The following is a 6,821-nucleotide window of genomic DNA, read 5'->3' as shown; positions in this document are numbered from 1 at the left end:
AAAGCAAATACAAATCTGGGTTCAGAAACTCACATGTACAACAAATTTAACTTTCTGGATATTTTTTAAACTCAGCTTAATGTCCCTAGGTGCTCCATTAGCCTGATGACAGAAATTAAATCTCAGGCAATTCTGGGTTCTCCCACAAGTACACTTTCCTTCAGAGTTGTGCTGAAGTTCTAAGGAGGATGGAAAGAGGCTAGGAAAATGGCCAGTCCTTTGCCCATCTATCCTCTGGCATTCTCCCATCCTGCCCCAGGTTGTCAGACCACACAGGTGGCTGGTGCATCACTCCTCATTCTTCTCAGTGAGGTCCTTGAAGCTTGGGCAGCTCTCCCTGCTACTTCTTTACCTGTCTCAGGCACTCTAGACTTCATTACTCTATTTCTGCACCTCTGAGCTGCAGAAGACTCCTTGATGCTCTTGAAAATCCCACCTGCCTAGAAACCTTGTGTGTCCTCTTCTCCTCTGTGGCATTACCGTTGCCTGAAGGCCCTTTCCAGAAAGCAGATCACAAGTTTATTTTCTGTTCTCAGAACCACAACTCTATGTGTGGTTCTATCACTTCCCCTTTCAGACTCAGCCGGGAATTGGGAAAGGCAGAGTACTATGCCCCTTTCTGGGGCCCCACTAGCTCTGAACTGTCCTTTCTTCTCTTTCAAGTCTCCTCTTTCTCCCTAGTGTGCACAATCTGAGGAAGTAAAAAGACATGTTCTGACCCATCAGGTTTTTTCCACACCATGAGTCTTAAACTTCAAAAAGGCTTTACTCTTCCTTCTGCAGCATTTCTTTCCCAGTCTACCTACCCAAACTGGGAGGAATAAGAAATACTCATAAAAAATCATGGTTTTCCACACAGTGGCTTATCAAAAAAAAAAAATCATGGTTAACGTTTCAACCTATATGATGCTACCATATAGGTACTTGTGCCACATGCTGGAAATACAAAGAAAAATGTGGTTAAATTCCTGCTGTCAAGATGTGTCCAGGGTCACATTGTTAGTAGATAGATACGAAGAAAAAAAAACAGCAGTGACGATACAGTATTCAGTGCAATATTAGAACTATTTATAGACAAGAGAAATATGATTGGGTGGACGGAAGGGGGAAGTACTTAGAAAAGTTTTCCAGTGAAAAACTCAACCTGCTTTTGGCCAAGGTCAGGAAGGCATTTCAAGTGGGAAGAACAACATATGCAAAGGCATGGAAGCCCAAGAGAATGTGATAACTTTCAAGAGAAACTTTCGAGTGGTGTGGTTGGAGACTAGGTTGTGTAAGGAAGAGGATGGAAGAACAGAGAGGAGCAGTAGGTGAGCCAGGATCAAAAGGATACCATACTAGAAAGCTACATTGCAGTCCGAAGATTATTTACAGGCATCATATAATTTTAGGCTGGAAAATAGTATAATCTGTTTTGTGTTTTTAAAGATCACTCTAGCAGAATGTGAAGAACTAAAGTGAGAAGAATATTAAAATCCAGATAAGAAATAAAAGAGCCCAAGTTAAGGCAATGACAGTGGGGATGGGAAAAAAGGAGGAAGTTCATTTACAAGATATTTTTGAGGCAAAATTATAGAACTTGGGGTAAGAGAGTGAAAGAGAAAAAGGAATTTAGGATAACTCCCAAAATCCTGGGTTGAGTGACCAAGGAAATGATGATACCATTCACATACAAAAGAACACATGAGGAAGGGCAGGTTTGGGCAGAAGTGGTCAGGGCTGGGGTGGGCAGGAGATTGATACATTCACATTTTTTTCATTCATCAATCATTTCATTTTAATGGTTCACTTGGTTCAGATTTTGAATTTTTATTATTTATTATTTTTAAAATAATTTCAACTTTTATTTTAGATTCAGGAGATAACACATGCAGATTTGTTACGTGGGTGAATTGTATGGTGCTAAGGTTTGGGGTGTGACTGAACCCAGCACCTAGGTAGCGAGCATAGTACCTGATAGGTAGTTTTTCCACCCTCTCCCCCACTTCCTACCTCCCCTATCTTGTAGTCCCCAGTGTCTATTTTTTCCATCTTTGTGTCCATGTGTGTCCAGTGTTTAGCTCCTACTTATAAGTGAGATCATGTGATATTTGGTTTTCTTTTTTTTCTTTTTTTTTTTTTTTTTTTTGAGACAGAATCTCGCTCTGTTGCCCAGGCTGGAGTGCAGTGGCGCCATCTCGGCTGACTGCAAGCTCTGCCTCCCGGGTTCACTCCATTCTCCTGCCTCAGCCTCCCCAGCTCCTACAGGCGCCCACCGCCACACCCGGCTAATTTTTTGTATTTTTAGTAGAGATGGGGTTTCACCGTGGCAGGATGGTCTTGATCTCCTGACCTCGTGATCCACCCACCTTGGCCTCCCAAAGTGCTGGGATTACAGGCGCAAGCCACCACACCCGTCCTGGTTTTCTGTTTCTGCTTTAATTCACTTAGGATAATGCCCTCCAGCTGCATCCATGTTGCTGAAGAAAAACATGATTTCATTCTTTTTAATGGCTGCATAGCATTCTTTGGTGTATAGGCACCATATTTTCTTTATCCAATCCACTGTCAGTGGGCACCTAGGTTGACTCCATGTCCTTGCTATTGTGAGTAGTGCTGCAATGAACATGCAAGTGCATGTCTTTTTGGTAAAAGAATTTATTTTCTCTTGGATATATACCCAGTAATGGGATTGCTGGATTGAATGTCAGTTCTAAGTTCTTTGAGAAATCTTCAAAAAACTTTCCACAGTGACTGAACTAATTTACATTCTTACCAACACTGTATAAGTGTTCTATTTTCTCTGCAGCCTCACCAGCATCTGTTGTTTTTTTGGCTTTTTAATATAGCCTTTCTGACTGGTATGAGATAGTATCTCTTTGTGGTTTTGATCTGAATTTCTCTGATAATTAGTGATGTTGAGCATTTTTTCCATGTTTGTTGGCTGCTTGTAAGTCTTCTTTTGAGAAGTGTCTGTTCATGTCTTTTGCCCAGTTTTTAATTGGGTTATTTGTTTTTTGCTTGTTGAATTGAGCTTCTTACAGATTCTGGATATTAGATCTTTGTCGGCTGCATAGTTTGTGAATATTTTGTCCCATTCTGTAGGCTGTCTGTTTAGTCTGTTGATAGTTTCTTTTGCTGTGCGGAAGCTCTTTAGTTTAATTAGGTCCTACTTGTCAATTTTTGTTTTTGTTGCAATTGCTTTTGAGGACTTAGCAATAAATTCATTCCTAAGGCTGATGTCCAGAATGATGTTTCCTAGGTTTTCTTCTAGAATTGTTATAGTTTAAGCTTTTATATTTAAATATTTAATCCATCTTGAGTTAATTTTTGTACATGGTAAAAGGTAGGAGTCCAGTTTCATTCTTCTGTATATAGCTAGCCAGCTATCCCAGCACCCTTTATTGAATAGGGAGTCTTTTCCCCATTGTTTATTTTTGTCAACTTTGTTGAAGATCAAATGGATGTAGGGGTGTGGCTTTATTTATGGTTTTCTATTCTGCTCCATTGGTCTATGTGTCTGTTTTTGTACTGTACCATGTTTTGCTTACTGTAGCCTTACAGTATATTTTGAAGTCAGGTAATGTGGTGCTGACAGCTTTGTTCCTTTTGCTTAGGATTGTTTTGGCTATTTGGGCCCTTTTTTGCTTCCATATGAATTTTAGAATAGCTTTTTCTAGTTCCGTGAGAAAGGACATTGATCAGAATAGCATTGAACCTATAGATTGCTTTGAGTACTGTGGTCATTTTAATGATATTTATCCTTCTAGTCCATGAGTGTGGAATGTTTTGCCATTTGTTTGTGTCATCTATGATTTTTTAGAGCAGTGTTTTGTAGTTCTCCTTGAGACCTTTCGCTTCCTTGGTTAGATGTATTCCTGGGTATTTTATTTTTTGTGTGGCTATTGTAAATGGGATTGTGTTCTGATTTGGTTCTCAGCTTGAACATTATTGGTATATAGAAATGCAAACGATTTTTGTACATTGATTTTGTGTCCTGAAACATTACTGAAGTCATTTATCAGTTCCATTAGCCTTTTGGCAGAGTCTGTAGGGTTTTCTAGGTAGAGAATAATATCATCTGAGGAAAGATAGTTTGACTTCTTTTCCTGTTTGGATGTCTGTTTCTTTCTCTTGCCTAATTGTTCTGTCTAGGATTTCCCAGATTTTTTTTTTTTTTTTTTTTTCCTCCTCCGAGATGGAGTCATGCTCTGTCGCCCAGGCTGGAGTGCAGTGGCATGATCTCAGCTCACTGTAACCTCTGCCTCCCAGGTTCAAGAAATTCTTCTGCCTCAGCCTCCCAAGTAGCTGGGATTACAGATGCCTGCCACCACACCCAGCTAATTTTTGTATTTTTAGTGGAGACGGGGTTTCACCATGTTAGCCAGGCTGGTTTCAAACTCCTGACCTTGAGATCCACCTGCCTCAGCTTCCCAAAGTGCTGGGATTACAGACGTGACTCACCACACCCACTCCCAGATTTTTTAAATATATAAAAAGATACATATTAAGGAATCATGCTTTCTACCCTGACTCTATCCACCCCAAACTACCATCTGCAACAAGTATTACTTTTATTGGTTTCTGGTACATTCTTCAATTACTTTCAACATATTGCCTTCTTTTTTTCATTTCAAGTTTTAATGAAAGCTTGTATATAAGATTACCTCATATCTGCATCTTCTGTATTGTTTCTTCCTTGTATTTGCCCTTTTCCTTTCCTACTTGGTGAGATTTTCCTTTCCATTCAAGGACCGTTTTGAGGTCTTTGTCCAGTTTTAGCCTATTGATAACCACTTTGCTGGGGTGAATACTTACATGGATGGTTGTGCCATTAGCCTTTTCCTGCTGCACCCATTCAATGTAGATGACATATTTCTTACCGTAAACCTGGACTACTTTGCCAATTTGCTGACCTTTATAGTGTCCTCGTACAACCTGAACTTCATCATCCTTTCAGATGGGCATGGATCAAACATTGTACTTCTGTCTCAGCTCTGTGGAAAGAGAGGAAGACATTATCTTCCTGCAAACGTGGGAAGGTTCATTGAAATGCCTTTTGTGGTTCTTACTTTGGTCAGAAGTCACAAAGGGATTGAATTTCATTTTGGCTGTTCCCACTTCAGTGATGGTCGCAAAAGGGAAGAGCACTTTCAACATATTGGCTTTAATGCATACAGGTGGATACCTTTAGTAAGTAGTTGGATAGATGTTTCTGGGGCTCAAGAGATGTGTTCATTATACACACTGAATCACCAACGCAGGAGTAAGTAATAGTTGAAGATGTAAGCACAGATGAGATCACCAAGAGAGAATGGGAAACTTAAGGACAAAACTGTAGGACACCAGGGATGAATCACGAATACAAGGTAAAAGGGTGAAGACAATAAATTTAAAAGTCTCTTTCCAAGAAGTAAACTATATGCTCCATAGAGAAGCCTATGTTCAGTCACTACTGTTTTCGTGGTGCCTAGCCCAGTGCCTGAAACCTAGTAAGTACGAAATAACCATTTAATAAAGTCCAGCTCTCAAAGAAGAGAGAGAAAGTAAACTTCAGAAGATTCAGGATAAGAGGAGGATTGCTTAAAATGGGAAACTACTTTTCCATATTTATGTGCATGTGAAAAGCAGCAAGAAGAAGAAAGTATTTGAAGGTTCAGCATCTAAGACCACTAAAGAAGGCAGGAAGTGAATGAACTCAGTCCTTGTGATGCCCCTTCCTTATAGCTTCTCTTTGCTTCCCTGCAAATGGAAAGGGTGGTCTATCATTAATAATGAAGTTGCCTAATGTCACAGGACTCATTACTCCAAATATATTTGTTTTTGTTTTTGTTTTTTTGAGACTTGAGACTTTTTGAGTCTTGCTCTGTTGCCCAGGCTGGAGTGCAGTGGTATGATCTCAGCTCACTGGAGCTTTCATTTCCCGGGTTCAAGTGATTCTCCTGCCTCAGTCTCCCGGGTAACTGGGATTACAGGCACCTGCCACCACGTCTGGCTAAGTTTTGTATTTTTAGTAGAGACAGGCTTTCGCTAAGTTGGTCAGACTGCTCTCGAACTTCTGAACTCAGGTGATCCGCCTGCCTCAGCCTCCCAAAGTGCTGGGATTACAGGTGTGAGCCATTGCACCTGGCCTATTTGATTTGAATTGGGTAGAAGAGTCCATATGAGGGCATTCCTTGAAAGCCTGACAGTCTCAGACACACCCTGTGAATTTGCTCCACTTGCTTGTACCAAAATGTTTTCACTACTCATATAGATATTGCTAGGCTTTTCTGCTAAATTTGAAGACCTATATTGGTAAAATATAAAATATAGGTTTAAAAACCTATGTATTACTATGCAGCCATAAAAAAGGATGAGTTTGTGTCCTTTGTAGGGACATGGATGCAGCTGGAAACCATCATTCTTAGCAAACTATCACAAGAACAGAAAACCAAACACCGCATGTTCTCACTCATAGGTGGGAACTGAACAATGAGATCACTTGGACTCGGGAAGGGGGACATCACACACCGGGGCCTATCATGGGGAGGGGGGAGGGGGGAGGGATTGCATTGGGAGTTATACCTGATGTAAATGACGAGTTGATGGGTGCTGACGAGTTGATGGGTGCAGCACAGCAACATGGCACAAGTATACATATGTAACAAACCTGCACGTTATGCACATGTACCCTAGAACTTAAAGTATAATAATAATAAATAAATAAATAAATAAATAAATAAATAAATAAAAACCTATGTATTGCTTTATATAAATGCATTTCCTAATACCACTAATGTCATCAATTGACTGCTGAATATTAAAGATGGCTATAAGTTGGAATGCAGCTATAGCTATAA

The 6,821-nt window shown here is 40.1% G+C and overlaps 1 pseudogene; it reads right to left on the bottom strand.

Moving 5' to 3' along the window:
* Window positions 1-4,647: 4,647 nt before the first annotated feature.
* LOC112423233 (large ribosomal subunit protein uL24-like) lies at window positions 4,648-5,085 on the bottom strand (annotated as a pseudogene).
* Window positions 5,086-6,821: the final 1,736 nt, after the last annotated feature.

This window comes from Macaca nemestrina, chromosome 7 (genome assembly GCF_043159975.1).
Source record: "Macaca nemestrina isolate mMacNem1 chromosome 7, mMacNem.hap1, whole genome shotgun sequence".
NCBI lineage: Eukaryota > Metazoa > Chordata > Mammalia > Primates > Cercopithecidae > Macaca > Macaca nemestrina.
Note: the sequence above shows the minus strand (reverse complement) of the source record. Positions and strands in the feature narration are given on the sequence as shown.